The 18,584-nt window shown below is 42.0% G+C and overlaps 1 long non-coding RNA gene across 1 annotated transcript; it reads right to left on the bottom strand.

Moving 5' to 3' along the window:
• Nucleotides 1-5,958: 5,958 nt before the first annotated feature.
• On the bottom strand, nt 5,959-18,128 carry LOC127862891 (uncharacterized). The gene is made up of 3 exons (XR_008040844.1): nt 18,073-18,128; nt 8,833-8,992; nt 5,959-6,893 (listed from the first exon to the last, which is right to left on the bottom strand). It is a non-coding gene; the product is annotated as an uncharacterized LOC127862891 (long non-coding RNA).
• Between the last annotated feature and the right edge of the window lie 456 nt (nt 18,129-18,584).

Genomic DNA, 18,584 nt, shown 5'->3' with positions numbered 1-18,584 from the left:
CCACCTTTAAATGTGACAGTTTATGACTTATACCTGAGACTTAACAACTTTAAATGTGTGACCAATACACTGTATGGCATTTAATAAGAAACAATAGATGCGAGTTCAAAATAGTTACTAGTGAAATAAGCAAACTAGAGCTTTGTCACAGACGTGACGAATACCCCCACATGCCGCATTGACAAATAACATTTTGCATGTCATCTTCACAAAAAACAGCGGACACCATGCTCAATTTTTAAAACGCACTAAGTAACCCCTTGACCTAGTTTTTGACCAAGAAAGGCCATGTTCTAACTTGGCCTTAAGATCATCTCCATAAAACTTCTGACCAAGTTTGGTAAAGATCGAATGTAAACTACTTGAATTAGAGAGCGGACACCATGCTGAATGTTAAAATTGAACAAGTGACCCAGTGACCTAGTTTTAGGCCGGAATGGCCCATGCTCAAACTGTCCTAGAGATCATTTAGATAAAACTTGTGACCAAGATTGGTGAGGATTGGATGACAAACTACTTGAATTAGAGAGCGGACAACATGGTGAGGTTTAAAACGCACTAAGATACCCCGCGACCTAGTTTGTGACCCGGCATGTCCCATATTCAAACTTTACCTAGACATCATCTAGATACAACTTCTGACCAAGTTTGGTGAAGATTGGTGATAAAAACTACTTGAATTAGAGAGCGGACAACAGTGGTTTAAAACCACACTAAATGACCCCGTGACTTAGTTTTTTACCCGGCATGGCCCATGTTCGAACTTGACCTACACATCATCTAGTTACAACTTCTGACCAAGTGTGGTGAAGATCGGATTTAAACTACTTGAAATAGAGAGCGGACACCATGCTCAATGTGTAAAACGTATTAAGTGACCTGTGACCTAGGTTTTGATCTGGCATGGCCCATGTTCGAACTTGGCCTTCAGATCATCTAGATAAACTTCTGACCAAGTTGGTGAAGATCGTATGAAAACTACTTGAGTAAGAGAGAGGACACCATGTTGAATGTTAAAAAAACGCACTAAGTGACCCCGTGGCCTAGTTTTTGACCTGGCAAGGCCCATGTTCAAACTTGGCCATAAGATCATTTAGATGCAACTTCTGACAAAGTTTGGTGAAGATCGGATGAAAACTACTTGAATTAGAGAGCGGACAACATGCTGAATGTTTAAAACTCACTAAGTGACCTGTGACCTAGTTTTTGACCCGGCAAGGCCCATGTTCGAACTTGGCCTAGACATCATGTAGATACAACTTCTGACCAAGTTTGGTGAAGATCGGATGAAAACTACTTGAATTAGAGAGCGGACACTTAATACGGACCGACAAATAGACCGACAGACTGACTGACCGACAGACAAGTTCACTCCTATATACCCCCTAAACTTTGTTTGTGGGGGTATAATAAAGCCAGTTATTCTGATAAAAAACCTTATATGCTATAACTAGGGGCTAGCTCTGAGTTTTTTTAAACCATTTTGGATTGGGACAATACGTAACAAGAGGGCCATGATGGCCATGTATCGCTCCACTGTTTTTTATGCGAAAAAACGTGCAATGCGCATGGGTTGAAATGTACTCAAGCATGTGACTTTCTCTTTCTATCCCTCGTCCCACTGAGCGCTTAAAGTTGGAAGGGTGAGCATTTTATATATGGAAAAAGTTACTACCGTGTTAACTAAACAGACACAAAAGCCAGGGAATTGTTGCCACAGGTCCTTTGCTTATAACGTAGGTACATTAATTTTATCTCTCCAAAAGATATTGTCGTTTTTTCTACTTCAAATATTTTTAGATGCTGAAGATCAAATTATTCATTGATTTGAAACAGATTCACATGACCCATATGAATCAAAATGCCTTAACCCTTACCAAACGACACATTTTGGACTTTCCCAATTTGAAAGAGGTTGCAGACGACAATTAAATTGTAATGGAATCTGAAGGAAATGATCAGGTAGGGTAGAAATAATTGTGATAAAAGGAGAAATTGCTTATCTGCAGCAATTTCTCCTTTTATCACAATTATTTATAAAGTCGTCAGCTACAAAACTGTAAAATCATGTTAGTGTTTGGCAAAGAGTTAATAATCTCTGGTTCCTTCTTAAGAGCCTTTCACACATTTATAACAAATACAAAAGTAGCATCTTTCTTTGTAAAGCATCATCTCAAAATATAACAAGGGCTGTTTGTAAAACATGCATTGCCCCCCATATGGGCTGTCAGTTGAAGTGGCAGCCATTGTGTTAATACGTTATTTGTCAATGTGACCTTGACCTTTGACCTAATGACCTAAAAATCAATAGGGGTCATCTGCGAGTCATGATCAATGTACCTATGAAGTTTCATGATCCTAGGCATAAGCGTTCTTGAGTTATCATCTGGAAACAATTTTACTATTTCGGGTCACCGTGACTTTGACCATTGTACTAGTGACCTGAAAATCAATAGGGGTCATCTGCGAGTCATGATCAATGTATCTATGAAGTTTCATGACCCTAGGCATAAGCGTTCTTGAGTTATCATCCGGAAACCATTTTATTATTTCGGGTCATTGTGACCTTGACCTTTGACCTAGTGACCTGAAAATCAATAGGGGGGTCATCTGCGAGTCATGAACAAATGTGGTAGAGGACTATTAGATATCACTACATACCAAATTTAGTAGCCCTAGGCTCTATAATTATGAACAAGAAGATTTTTAAAGTTTGCACAAAATAGGCCTTATTAAAGCATATGTTTATTTTTGTGACTCCCGGGGCAGGATCAAATTTGTTCCCAGGGGCATAATTTGAAGAAACTAAGTAGAGACCTATTAGATGTCACTACAAACCGAATTTGGTAGAAATAGGCCCAATAGTTGTGGACGAGAAGATTTTTAAAGTTTGCACAAAATGGGACCAATATAAGCATATGTTCAATTTTGTGACCCCTGGGGAACAGTCAAATTTGATCCCAGGGGCATAATTTGAACAAACTTGGTAGAGGACTATTAGATGTCATTACATAGCAAATTTGGTAGCCCTACGCCATACGGTTATGGACAAGAAGATTTTAAAGTTTGCACAAAACAGGCCTCATATAAGCAAATTTTCAATTTTTTGACCCCCCGGGGCAGGGTCAAATTTGACCCCAGGGGCATAATTTGACGAAACTTGGTAGAGGATTATAAGATGTCACTACATACAAAATTTAGGAGCCCTAGGCCCTATGGTTATGGACAGGAAGATTTCTAAAGTTTTCACAAAATAGGCCTTATATAAGCAAATTTTTCAATTTTTGACCCCCCAGGGCAGGGTCAAATTTAACCCCAGGATCAATATTTTGAACAAATTTGGAAGAGGTTCACCCCAGGAACATTCCTGAGAAATTTCATCAGAATTGGACCAGTTGTTTAGGAGAAGAAGATGCTTAAATAAAAAGTTTATGCACGGATGGACGCACGGACGCACGCACGACGAACACAGGACCATGACATAAGCCCCGCTGGCCTGTTGCCAGTGGAGCTAAAAATCCTAGTGTTTTGAATTAAATTGGGAAAATGGTTGTAGTTTTTGCTAAACATAATTTAAAAATTGATAATAAGTGCTATCAAGATAAATTGCACTAAGGTTCAACTTATAGAGCTGCATAAGGAAACAAACTCAATTTGTAACCTATTAAAACATTGTTTGGGGTCCTTGAATTGAGAACTTTAGCCAGTAATTATGGAAAAAATAAACTGTTTAAGATTAGGAATGGGACTTAATTTTGGCCCCCATTTCGACAAATGAATAACACTGTATGATCTCACCTGAAGCTCAAGAAGCTGAGCTGATATGCTGGCCTCGGTGATATTGCCAAAGGCTGAAATTGAGTTCTGATTTACTCAATGTTGCAATCTATCAAAACATTCTTTTTCTTCCGGGAAACCATGAATTGAGAACTTAAGCCAGTAATCATGGATAGAGACTTTATGAGATAAGAATTGGGCTGAATTTCGGCCCCAATTTCAACAAATAATTAACACTGTAAGGTCTCACCTGAAGCACAAGAAGCTGAGATGACATGCTGGCCTTGCTGATATTGGTAAGAGCCGAGTTTGAGTTCTGCTTTCTTCAGGTTGAGAGTCGAAGGGCGTACTGGACCACACAACAAAACTGCTGTTATTTTTCAAAGCCTTCTCTTGCAACAATTCAATGCGAGGCCTTTTGGGCTCGGAGTGCTAAGTGCTCATAACAGAAACCAGACGTGTTCACTTTAAGCACCTTGTTCACAATAGTGGGCGTAATTTGCGTCTGTGGCACTACCCATGGATGTATGGATCTCTTAGTGTTTACAACAAAGTCTTTACTGCCTTTCTGTGTCAGCATGGATGTATTGTGCTCTGCGTGTTTACAACCAAGTCTTTACTGCCTTTCTGTGTCAGCATGGATGTATTGTGCTCTAGGTGTTTACATCCAAGTCATTACTGCCTTTCTCTGTCAGCATGGATGTATCATGCTCTGAGTTCACAGCAAAGTCATTACTTGCCTTTTTGTGTCAACAAGGATGTATTGTGCTCTGTTTTCACAACCAAGTCATAACTGCCTTTCTGTGTCAGCATGGCTGTATTGTGCTCTGTGTTCACAGCCAAGTCATTACTGCCTTTCTGTGTCAGAATGGGTGTATTGTGCTCTGTGTTCACAGCAGTCATTACTGTTTTTCTGTGTCAGCAAGGATGTATTGTGCTCTGTTTTCACAACCAAGTCATAACTGCCTTTCTGTGTCAGCATGGCTGTATTGTGCTCTGTGTTCACAGCCAAGTCATTACTGCCTTTCTGTGTCAGCATGGATGTATCATGCTCTGAGTTCACAGCCAAGTCTTTACTGCCTTTCTGTGTCGACAAGGATGTATTGTGCTCTGTGTTCACAACCAAGTCATAACTGCCTTTCTGTGTCAGCATGGATGTATTGTGCTCTGAGTTCACAGTAAAGTCATTACTGCCTTTCTGTGTCAGCAAGGATGTATTGTGCTCTGTGTTCACAACCCAAGTCATAACTGTCTTTCTGTGTCAGCATGGATGTATTGTGCTCTGTGTTCACAGCAAAGTCATTACTGCCTTTCTGTGTCAGCATGGATGTATTGTGCTCTGTGTTCACAGCAAAGTCATTACTGCCTTTCTGTGTCAGCATGGATGTATTGTGCTCTGTGTTCACAGCAAAGTCATTACTGCCTTTCTGTGTCAGCATGGGTGTATCGTGTTCTGTGTTCACAGCCAAGTCATTACTGCCTTTCTCTGTCAGCATGGCTGTATCGTGTTCTGTGCTCACAGCCAAGTCATTACTGCCTTTCTGTGTCAGCATAGATATATCTTGCTCTGGGTGTTCACAACCAAGTCATTACTGCCTTTCTGTGTCAGCATGGATGTATTGTGCGCTGAGAGTTCACAGCATAGTCATTACTGCCTTTCTGTGTCAGCATGGATATATCTTACTCTGGGTGTTCACAGCATAATCATTACTGCTTTCTGTGTCAGCATGGATATATCGTGCTCTGTGTGTTCACAGCATAGTCATGACTGCCATTCTGTTTCAGCATGGATGTATTGTGCTGTGTTCACAGCCAAGTCATTACTGCCTTTCTGTGTCAGCATGGGTGTATCATGTTCTGTTCTCACAGCCAAGTCATTACTGCCTTTCTGTGTCAGCATGGATGTATTGTGCTCTGGGTGTTCACGACCAAGTCATTACTGCCTTTCTGTGTCAGCATGGATGTATCGTGCTCTGGGTGTTCACAGCATAGTCATTACTGCCTTCCTGTGTCAGCATATATATATCTTGCTATGGGTGTTCACAGCATAGTCATTACTGCCTTTCTGTGTCAGCATGGATGTATTGTGATGTGTGTGTTCACAGCATAGTCATTACTGCCTTTCTGTGTCAGCAGGGATGTATCCTGCTTTGGGTGTTCACAACCAGGTCATTACTGCCTTTCTGTGTCAGCATGGATGTATTGTGCTCTGGGTGTTCACTGCATAGTCATTACTTCCTTTCTGTGTCAGCAGGGATGTATCGTGCTCTGGGTGTTCACAACCAAGTCATTACTTCCTTTCTGTGTCAGCATGGATGTATTGTGCTCTGGGTGTTCACTGCATAGTCATTACTGCCTTCCTGTGTCAGCATGGATGTAGCGTGCTCTGGGTTTGCACAACCAAGTAATTACTGCCTTTCTGTGTCAGCATGGATGTAGCGTACTCTGGGTGTTCACAACCAAGTCATTACCGCCTTTCATTGTCAGCATGGATGTATCGTACTCTGGGTATTCACAACCAAGTCATTATTGCCTTTCTTTGTCAGTAACATTGCCAAAAGTCCGTTCTATTATGATATTTTGGCCACTGTGAGGACAATTTGGGGCAGTCCGTAACCCTACTGTTGTCCAAACTATCAACAGCAGATGTTTCCCACTAGGAAAGCTTACGCTTTATTTGTTCCTTGATTTTCTCCCGTTCAATTTCTGTTTGTCCCATAAAGATTGGAGAAAGTTATTGAACTTTTTATTCTTCATGATATTTGTTGTGATTTCCAACAGCAACAACTGACTGTTAGCGTTAGCATAACTACTGCTATAACTGTTCGTGTCTGTAACACTCGTCCCTTTCAGGCCCACGCGGAACTCTAGCTTTACAAAACTACCCAGGCTTATGTTTGGAAAACGTGACATGGGCATTGCGTTTGTTCAGAACAGAATCATGCTCAGAATTTCCTGCAGAAAGGAGTTGTTCGACGATGCTGACTTTTTGAGGCAGGAGGTCAAGGGGGAGGAGTTAGAAGTCAAGGGAGGGGTAGGGTCATTCTGGACTGGGGCTCCTGCAGGCGGGACTGGTGCCGTTGCTGGGCCAACTCGATATCAATGCTGGTGCTCTGCTGAAAACAACAACAGCACAGTGGTTGATAGGAACTTGTAACAAATTATATTACAATCTATAACTAGAAATGGCGCGGCAAAGGCCGACGCGTATCCCCACGCCGAATGTTTGACCTAGGTGTGCCCCAGGGTTGGTAATGGGGCCATGCATAGCTGAGATTGACCGTATTGTCATAAGAGAAGTTCATCATGAATTAGAAGTGAATTGGTGTAGAAATGAAGAAGTTATAGTAAAAGGCAATTTTGGGTGGGTGTGGTCTATGTGGGCGGGGCCCCAGGGTTGGTAATGGGGCCATGCATAGTTGAGATTGACCGTATTGTCATAAGAGAGGTTCAGTATCAATTTGAAGTGAATCGGTGTAGAAATGAAGAAATTATAGTAAAAGGCAATTTTGGGTGGGTGTGGTCTATGTGGGCGGGGCGCCCCAGGGTTGGTAATGGGGCCATGCATAGTTGAGATTGACTGTATTGTCATAAGAGAAGTTCAATATCAATTTGAAGTGAATCGGTGTAGAAATGAAGAAAGTATAGTAAAGGCAATTTTGGGTGGGTGTGGTCTATGTGGGCGGGGCCCCAGGGTTGGTTATGGGGCCATGCAAAGTTGAGATTGACCCTAATGTCATAAGAGAAGTTCAGTATCAATTTGAAGTGAATCCGTGTAGAAATGAAAAAAATATAGTAAATGGAATTTTTTGGTGGGTGTGGCCTATGTGGGCGGGCGCCCCAGGGTTGGGATTGGGGCCATGCATAGTTGTGATTGACCCTAATGTCATAACAAAAGTTCAGTATCAATTTGAAGTGAATCCGTGTAGAAATGAAAAAAATATAGTAAATGGAAATTTTTAGTGGGTGTGGCCTATGTGGGCGGGGCGCCCCAGGGTTGGGAATGGGGCCATGCATGGTTGAGATTGACCGTATTGTCATAAGGGAGGTCCAGTATCAATTTGAAGTGAATCGGTGTAGAAATAAAGAAGTAAATGTAAAATAACCTAAAAAAATGAGTGATAATTTCTGACGCGGCCCCACCCCAACCGCTATAACTTTTGACAGACAGACAGACAGACAGACAGACAGACGGACGGACGGACGGCGGAGATAACCACAATATCCCCACCTTTTTTTTCAAAAAGCGTGGGGATAACAAACTATGCCTCTTGACTGGCTGTGAAGGTTTTCAACAACATGAATTTCTAATCTGGCATTTTATTGGTTCCTTGTCCTTAATAGCATGAACATAAATACAAATAAGTCATTTTGTATTAAAACAAGAACAGTGTTGGCTAATGCTATACTTATCTGTACATTTATATCTATTATCTTTACTCCATTTTCAGAGATGTATTTTCATAAGCCAATATGCGGATCACTAATGTTAGAAAGTGTCGTCCCAGATTAGCATGTGAAATTCACATAAGCTAATAAGGGAGGGTACTTTCTGACTAGACTGGATTTTCATAAAGAGGATTATTTGTTCAATGAAAAATACCTTTAAGAGGAAAGAGTTGTCCATGATTAGCCTGTGTGGACTGCACAGGCTAATATGTGACAACAATTTAAGCACATGCATTAGGCCCCATTTTTCCACATCACAGCTTATTTATCTATTAGCCAATTTTTTGCTGCATAACAAAAAGAAGAAAAACCATCTGGTTAAAAATTTAATATTTTTTAATTGTACTTATTCTTTTAATCACATTACTTTTAAAATGCCATTAGATATGTTTTATTGTTAATATATGTTTCAATAAATGAGAGGCAACACTATTAATATTTAATAATAATATTAATGTCTCACCAACGTTGCAAAAAAACACACAAACATATTATTTTACCATGCCTTTACAGATCTTTTATGGTTAAAATAGTCAATCAACATGTAAGTTGTAAGACATAATAAAAATAAATAAAACATTAAACAACTTAAGGGCAACAACTCACTGCTGGTGCAGATCTACAGTTCTCTCCCTTGTTAGTTTCAGCTACAATGTCCTTCATGTTGCAATACGAGGACATGTAAAGGTTGTGTCACCCTCACATCGCTGGACTTTGATTTGACTGAGCCTTTCACTACTCCTTTGTCTTCTGTGCTTAGCAGATGCTGTAACATTGAGAAAACCAATATGAAGTCTTTTGAACTAGTAAATTAGTAATACACCAGCAATTTTTTTGCCAAAGTGAAAAAAGTATCTGTACCACACCAATGAGGAAAATTAGCGTAATAATATCAAACATCAGGAAAATTCTATCTTTTAATTTGGGAATTATAGGTCTTTTTAACTTCATGGAACTTAATTGCACAAATCCAATAAAAAAATATTCTTTGACATGCGTTTTTGTTGAAATGTTTAGTTTCAATGCTAATTTTATTCGTCCACTTGCATATAAGGAAGTGCCTATTAGGTGTACTTTATAAAGATGGAAAGAAAAGGCTTTTTTTTCACATACACCTTGGAGTAATTATGTTACAGGCCATTTGCCCTTAATAACTATCATATTACAATACTAGTTTGCCTGTACTTTGTTGACGCCTATAAATCTATATTTTCACAGTTACCAATAACAAAACAATATTTTGTCCAAGTTATTTTAAACATTAACTGTGCTTGATATGATATTTAGTGAACAAAATACCGCTCGAAATTTTCAATTTTGTGAAAAAATAAGAAGCCAACTCTTTACAAATGGCAAACTATGTTAAATTGGGAAATTTTGAGCTACTATTAGAATTGCTCAATACATGTATGTATGTTAAATTTGCATTTATATGTACACCATTGTCTCAATTACCAGTTTTTAATCATAGTGGTTTTTATACCATATTTGTTCTAATCAGAATTTACAAATACCAACAGACTGGAGGCAGACTAAACTTGAGCCATATTCATGACAACTGGGCTTAATGAATATGTTTAGGACGACATTAGCCTGTGCAGTCCATTCGCTAACTTGAGATGACACTTTCCACCAAGACAAGATTTTTGTATAGAAACAATTTCTTTAAAGCGAAAATTTCCTCAAAAATGGAAAGCATTATCCCTGATAATTCTGAGTGCGCACTGCACAGGCTAATCTGTGGATGGTACATAACACGCATTAAGCACCCTTTTCCCATAACAAGGCTCACCTGGTATCATCTTGTACAACTCTGTAACAGACTGTAGGGGGATTTACTTTGAGCCTCATTCCGAGAAAACAGGGCTTTATAAATTGTGCACTGAGTGTCTGCCCAGATAAGCCTATACAGCCACACAGGCTTATCAGGGACAACACTTTCCGCTAGACAAATTTGTTTTACTTTACCTTAAATTGGGAATTTTAGGAAGTTGTTTGGGAAAAATACATAGTTCCAGCATTTGATATGGGGCCTATTTTGGCTCCTATAATTGACAAAAAAACAATAGCACAGTATACACATAAAGAACGTAACACCTCCTTGCAAACAGGCTCTATAGAACCAAGGCATTCAAAGCTTAACTAATTATCTCACAACTTTATACAAACTCAACACTGTAAACATGATAAATAAAAGAAAAGACACAATTTTAACTTCTATGAAATCATATCATATTCTTGTCCACTTCATATTTAGCATTTTTAATACAGAGGTAACACTGTAAAACCATTAATATGCGTTTGGGGCAATTTTTTGTTGATTTTAAGTTGTTACCGATCCACAAATTTATCACAAACACACGGGAAATGAACTGACACAAATTTCTCATTTATTTTTCCAAACTGAGTAATCCACACATTTACAAATAATATGTCCATGAAAAACTTGTGTAATCACCAAAATTTGATGAGGAGGAATATCTGATATTATTTTGCAATATACAAACAATTTAAGAGGATATTTTACCATATGTAATATACAAACAATTTAAGAGGATATTTTACCATATGTACGATATACAAACAATTTAAGAGGATATTTTACCTTATGTAAATTCATTATGTTCTTTACCTCATCTTTTTGCATTCTTGATAAACAGGAAATACACAAGACACCCAGTCCTGGTGTATTTATGGGTCTGTAAAATGGACCCATACGAAATAAGTGCCTTACATGTATTACAATTACAGTGCTTTCAACAGGAATTTTTTCAGACGCCCCGGGGCCATGGGGGGGAGGGCTGCACCCTACATATGTGGGTTTGTTTTTTTCAGAGTGAAATGACATTATGACGGTGCGTTATGACTCTTCAATAAAAACAAATTTTTCTAGTAAAATTCATTTTAATTAGTAATTACTTACCTGATATCATATGCTATTTACTCCGATAGGATCGTAATTCATCCGGAATTTTCTGTCCGAGGAATCCCACACTTTTCATAAACCCGTCAGGTAGGTCAGAACGGTCACATAGTGCCGTGTAGCCGTACAACCAAAACGGGACATTACCCAGAATCCACTCTTATTCCAATAAAAAATATGAAATATTAGGCGAAGAGCGGGGTGGGAGGTGGGACTTACCGATATCAGGTAAGTAATTACTAATTAAAATGAATTTTACTAGAAAAATTTGTTTTAATAGCTTAATTACGTTACCTGATATCATATGCTGAATTTGCAGCTGAGGCGGGAAGGTTCGTGAAAATCTCCCCATCACAGCGGAACCCATATCTCGGGTTCTCAGCTAATCTTCGTTATTACGGTATTAACTTAATTCACGGATAAGCGTAATATACCTATGCCGTAGAAGATACTACCGTTTGTGCAACCACAAGTGGGCCCAACAAATACAAGTTGTCCTGTTGGCACTCCAGAGAACGAAGATAAAAAGATGAAAAAGTGGTCTGATTCCTCCAGAAAGCAGCTTGAAGCACGTCAGAGAGTGGGGTATGATTAATATATGCCCATGAAGCCGACATTGCTCATAATTCATGCGGTCTAATCTTAAAAAAGGGATGAATCCCTTGAAGAAAGAGAAGAGTAAGCCCTTTTTATAGTCGAGGCTACCCAACGGGAAATAGAAGCCGCAGACACATCGCCCCCCCCCCTTTTAAGGGAATGAAGAGTCTCTTGCGAGAACCTCGAATAGACTTAACTCTACTAAGATAGAACTTCAAAGACCTGACAGGGCAGAGGAGTCTATCTTCATCTTCATTACCACAAGTTCTAGAAAGACTTGGGACCTTGAAGAGTTTAGAAGCCATAGAGGGGAGTTGATTTTTAGCAAGGAATCCTGGCTGACACAACAAGGTGACAGAGCCATCGGAGGAATCAAAACGAAGATGGCTTTCTTCGATAGAAAAAGCATGAATTTCACTTCTACGTTTGGATGAAGCCATGGTAATAAGGAAAATGGTCTTCCAGGTTAGGAACTGTAAAGAAGCCTGATTAAGGGGTTCATAGGGAGCTTTAATAAGCGATCCAAGAACACAAGCCAAATCCCATTTGGGGGTAAGAGAACGAGACACAGGACGTTTAAGTTCCATGGCTCGGATCAGTTCCGAAATGGCTGGGTCAGCACAGACTTGTAATGACTTACGAAAAGCCAAGGTATGCGAAAGCACAGATCTGTATCCTTTGATGGAGCTAAGAGAAAGTTTCTTATCATCAAAGAGATAGATAAGAAAATCCGCTATGCGTCTAGCAGAGGGATTGAGGGGATCAGTTTTCCCTCGAACACACCAATTAGAGAAGAGTTTCCAGCAAGCATCATAGACTGCTCTGGTGGACTTTCTCCTTGCAGAGGCAACGAGCGTTGAAGCCCTGACAGAAAAGCGTTTCTTCTGCAGGGATCGCCTGATAACGGCCAGACGTGTAAGTGGAACATGTCTGGATCCAAGTGAAGTCTGCCTCTCTGAGATAAGAGATCTGACCTGTGCGGGAGTTCCCTGGGAAATTCGCACAAGAGACCGAGAAGGTCGTTGAACCAGGATCTCCTGGGCCACCAAGGGGCTATCAGGAGGATCCGGCAAGAGCTCACACTGATTTTCCCTAAGATTTGGGGAATTAGAATGGGTGGGGGATAAGCGTAAGCGTCCAGTTGATCCCAATCGAACGAAAGCGCGTCTACCGCCCACGCTGCTGGTTCGTACACTGGACTCACATATAGAGGAAGTCTGTGGTTGTCTCTGGTCGCAAACAGGTCGACCAATGGATAACCGAATGTGAGGAATATCTGATTGGCCAGTTCCTGATGAAGTGTCCACTCCGATGGAAGTAACTGGTGTTTGCGAGACAAACCGTCCGCCCGGGCGTTGAGACGACCTGGTATGTGTTTGGACAAGAGAGAGACGTTTAGGCTCTTGCAAAGAACAAGTAATTTCATTGTTTCCAGATACAGGAAGTGAGAGTGTGTACCGCCCTGTTTCTGGATGTAAGCCACGACAGATGTGTTGTCTGTGGATACCATCACACAGGAGTCCCGAAAATGTGATTGGAATTGAGAAACAGCTAGAAAGACTGCTCGCATTTCGAGATTGTTTATGTGCATGAGAGACTCCTGAGGAGACCACAATCCTGATAATGTCAGGCTGCGGGGTTCCAGGTGAGCGCCCCAACCTTCCATGCTCGCATCCGTTATGAGATGTAAAGACGGTTGCGGGGGAAGAAGCGGTACTCCTGCCAACAGGGTCTCCTCGTCTAGCCACCATAGAAGGTGGGGGACTAAGGACGGAAGGATGGGAATCTGTGTTAGCAGATTGTCTGGAGACCATTTCCATCGAGCTGAGAGATAGTGCTGAAGAGGACGTAGGAAGAGACATCCCAACTGCACGAAGTCTGCTACAGAGCTCAGGATACCGTTGAGTGAGAGGAAATCTTGAGCTGTGATATGAGATTGGGACAGCACCCATCTGACCTTCAAAAGGAGGTCTGATACATGTTGCGGTGAGACCCTGACCCGATTGATGTGGGTCAGAAAATTCATTCCCACGAATATGAAATCCTGAGAGGGAATGAGGTCTGACTTGGCTACATTGAGAAGGAGTCCTAAAGAGAGGAGCTCCATCCAAGAGAACTCTAGGTGTAGCAGAAGCAGTCGACGATCGAGCTAATGTAAGAGCCAGTCGTCGAAATACTGAAGCAGTTGAACCCCGTGTAATCGGAGGTGTGCGCTCACTGCGGCCATGAGTTTGGTGAAAACTCGTGGAGCTGTGGCCAATCCAAATGGCATCGCCCGAAACTGGTAGACCTGGCCTCGAAAGGAGAAGCGCAGGTACTTCCGGTAGTTGGGATGGATAGGAACATGGAAGTATGCATCTTCCAGGTCCAAGGAAACCCCCCATTGCATGGGTTTGATGGAGCGCCGAATGAAGGCAGGAGTCTCCATCTTGAAAGTAGTTTGACTAGAAACGTGTTGAACACTTTTAAGTCTATGACTGGTCTCCAGGAGCCGCTTTTCTTTTGAACAAGGAAAAGGCGACTGTAAAATCCTGGAGAACAAGGGTCGTGAACTCTTACTACCGCCTGTTTTTCCAGGAGTCCGAGAATGGAGTCTGGAAGTTGTGGATGCGGGGATACCAGATCTATTGGGACGCGAGAGAGTGGGGGCCTTTTTTCGAATTGAAAAGTGAGGCATTGTGTGACAAGAGAATGAACCCACGCGTCCGAAGTTATTTGGAGCCATCGATTTGCGAAGTGCATTAGTCTAGCCCCGACTGGTACCTCCTGCATCAGAGGTTGTGGCGGTAGAAAGGGGTATGACCTAGGGCTGACCTTTAGGAGGTCCTCCCTTGCCGGAAGAAGGATTAAATGACTTCTTGTCCGCATTGGGTTTGCCCTTACTCCAATTTTTGTTTACAGAAGGCTTCCGATAGGAAGTTGTTCTGTTCTGAAAAGGAGGCCTATTTGTGGGCTGACGTGGAGCAGACGGACGCTTAGTAGGGAAACTGTCCCTTTTAGCGTTCTTGGCCGGTGGGGCTCCTGGGGGCTTAGAAGCAGGGCGCTTAAAAACCACAGGGCGCTGGCCAGATTTGCTCCTAGCTAAGGAGGCATGTATCTGATCTTCACGATCAGCAGTAAGTGCCGACTGTATCCTCCCTCCGAAAAGAGACTCTGCTGTTAGTGGAGCAGTTCGAAGGGAGTTTACGCCTGTTTCCAAAAGGAAATTATTGGGCAAGGAAGAGAGGATGAGGTCTCTCCGAAGCCTTAACATCTCAGACATAGACGACGCAGCATTGTGAGATAAACACTGCGTAGTACGTGAAAGATGTATCAACAAGGCCCGGAGCTCCTCTGGGATTGAATCAGAGAGCTCCGAAAATCAAGTCTAAGGCTGTGGCTGCCATGAGTTCTAGCTGGTTAGCCAGACCTATGGAACGGCGTTCTCTCAGCTCCCAATTTTCCAACAGGGAAAGAGGGACTGATGTATGGGTAGATGATGAAGGCATTGTAAGTGACAGCTTACTAATGTCAGCATCAGGAACCGGAAGTTTGGAAAGGTCCAAACCGGTAGCAGGGTCGGGTACCGGGGCCTTATAACTTTTCCCGCCGTCCATCTGTTTAGGCTCCGTCAGCTCCTTAGGGGCTTTCCATGGAGATGGCGAAGGCTTATTGGCTGGTTCAAGTGACTGGAAAACAGCCATTGTGGAAGAGCCAATAGGAAGGCGTAGATCCACTCGGGAAGTAGCCTGACTTATCCTGCCGGGCTCTCGTCTGCGTGCTACCTGTTCTGTAACGGTAACCGCAGCTCCTGTGAGATACAAGGAAGGGCGGGGGCAGAAGTCCTTATCTAAGGTATTGAACATAAGTTCGTATACCTGATTGATGGAGGCCAAATAATAAAGTTCGGCCTCATTAGACTCCGAACCCGCCTCAATCGAACCGTCTGCGGGAGCATTGGATTGATTGAAACCGGTGGATATAGAAGTAGGAATAATAGATTCATTCGCTTCTATCATGAAAGAATCGTTATCCGGCACCATCAAAGATATAGCTGGTGAGTTAGGTCTCTCAGAGATCAAGTCAGCAGACTCACTTTGAATACCAGAGGTCGCTGGTAAAGGATCAGTCGAAAAAGGGACAAAGATTCCCGGCGACTGTTGGATCCACAAAGTATTGGGATTTGATGATGTAGCGGCAGCCCGGGGTATACTTCTATGCAATGTGGAAGAGACCCGTGGGGCTGAAAACGCAGCCGAAGTGGTTAGATGAACCCCTGTACCTTGAGCTTGATATGTATGCAAACTAGTGTTTGAATACAAAATATGCTCAGTGGTTGTAGGAACGGCTGAAGTGTGTGTTGAGGCCAACATAGAGGCCGACACACGTGGAAGGGTGTCAATAGATTCCTCAGAGAAGGATCGACTAAGGGACCTAGGAGTCCGAGAGCGCCTAAAAGAGGAAGGTCTATGTCCCTTATCCCTGCGATGCCGAGACACTGTTCGGCGGCACTGGGAGTGATGTTTCCTGATCGAACGTCTCCCCGAGCGCTGGCGTGATCGCTCTTTACGAGGCAATCTACGCCGAGAAACACTCGGTGAGCGTGAACGACGTCCCCTCCGATAATGATAAGGGCTATTTGAAGTAGACGATGAGTCATACGACGAAGAGCCCGAGGTGGAGGAGTAGCCGGAAACATCAGACACTACACGTTTACGTCTGTGACTCACAGTAGAAACGCGGCTGCGTCTACCTTTGTGGAGTACTGACAAAGTAGTGTCAACATCTACGGTGACCAGAACGGTCTGTGGCACAGACCGGTAACCGGTGACCGGATCGGTCATTACATTACCGGTGACCTGACCGGTCAATGACCGGTGACCGGTTGACCGGACCGGTCATAGCATGACCGGTGACCGGACCGGGCAATGACCGGTGACCGGACCGGTCATAGCATGACCGGTGACCGGACCGTCAGTGACCGGTGACCGGTTAACCGGTGACCGGTCATAGCATGTGACCGGTGACCGGTGAAGTCTCCGGACCGGTCAACTGGTCATTCCCGATGAACGAACCGGGCAAATTTTGTCCGGTGTCGTCACGGGGTAAGGACCGATGCCTGGCAGCTACTGGTGGCATATGGTCAAGATCGTGTGGTGAAAAGTCCCGATACACGGAACTTTCCCTACTTTGATCTGAACTATTCTTGTTGCATCCACAACTCTTAAAGGGTCGACGCTTGATGGCCCAGGTATCTGCAGACCAATGCTCACAGAAAGGGCAGCAGTTATCCTGGGTACATCCTGCACACGACAGGCAGCTACCATGATTGTCCCATGCTGCCCTTATGTGTCCACATGAGCCACGTGTTTGAGGCATATTTTGCTTTGAACAAACAAACAAATACACAAAACAATACAGAAATACACAGATATATATACGGAGAATGTTTTTTACGCAATACAAAAACTTCTCTATTCTGTTAAACAGAAGAATCCAGCGAAACAGAAGCAACAATTAAGTCAATAACAAAAATGTCGGCCTTTGTATATCGCCATCCGGAATAAGAGTGAATTCTGGGTAATGTCCCGTTTTGGTTGTACGGCTACACGGCACTATGTGACCGTTCTGACCTACCTGACGGGTTTATGAAAAGTGTGGGATTCCTCGGACAGAAAATTCCGGATGAATTACGATCCTATCGGAGTAAATAGCATATGATATCAGGTAACGTAATTAAGCTATTAAAAACAGCAATAAAGTCATTAATAACGAGATTTAACAAAAATTGTTTTAACCCTTTTCCGCATAGATACCCATAATCGCGTCTCGATTGATACCTTAATACATCCGTATGAAACCATACTTTTCATCTATTACTGTCAACTTATTTCTTTTACTGTTGCTACTCATTACCTGATACTCCCGTATATTCCATTATTAAAAGGACATTCTGATAAACATCTACGATAAAAGTGCTAAAAATTTCCAAGAAACACAAACATTCACCATTTGTTTTCAAACTTGGCATATATGTTACTGTGTAAAGTTGTGATAAAAAAACCTCCAATGGGGGCGTTTTTTCCCCTAAACATGCGTAAATTGCCTGACGTGATGTTCCCGTTTTTATGCATTATAATTATTTTATCTCAATCAAATTTCACTTAGATCTATAAAAGTACACATGTATATAACTACCATAAAATGATTTTATTCACATAATTTGATATATGAGAAAGAATGATATTAAATTAGTTTTTCCCAAATCAATTGACTTTTTACAGGAAAATATTCCAAACCCACAATGGCATTTTTTCCCAAAATGTCAAAGAAAAGGTCTGACAAACCTTCTGCGTAGTCAGGTCATCCTTGTCCACCACATCCTTAGCATCATTGTCCAGACTCAGCAGCCACTGTAGCAGCAGAATAGCTTGATGAATTTCTTGTATGTATATTTAGGACTCAAATAAATTTATAAACAAGGGCTGTTTGTAAAACATGCATGCCCCCCATATGGGCTCTCCGTTGTAGTGACAGCCATTGTGTGAGTATGTTTTTGTCAATGTGACCTTGACCTTTGACCCAGTGATCTGAAAATCAATAGGGGTCATCTGTCAGTCATCATCAATGTACCTATGAAGTTTCATGATCCTAGTCATAAGCGTTCTTGAGTTATCATCCGGAAACCATTTTACTATTTCGGGTCACCGTGACCTTGATCTTTGACCTAGTGACCTGAAAATCAATAGGGGTCATCTGCGAGTCATGATCAATCTACCTATAAAGTTTCATGATCCTAGGAATAAGCGTTCTTTTGTTATCATCTGGAAACCATTTTACTATTACGGGTCACCGTGAA

Source organism: Dreissena polymorpha, chromosome 1 (genome assembly GCF_020536995.1).
Source record: "Dreissena polymorpha isolate Duluth1 chromosome 1, UMN_Dpol_1.0, whole genome shotgun sequence".
NCBI lineage: Eukaryota > Metazoa > Mollusca > Bivalvia > Myida > Dreissenidae > Dreissena > Dreissena polymorpha.
Note: the sequence above shows the minus strand (reverse complement) of the source record. Positions and strands in the feature narration are given on the sequence as shown.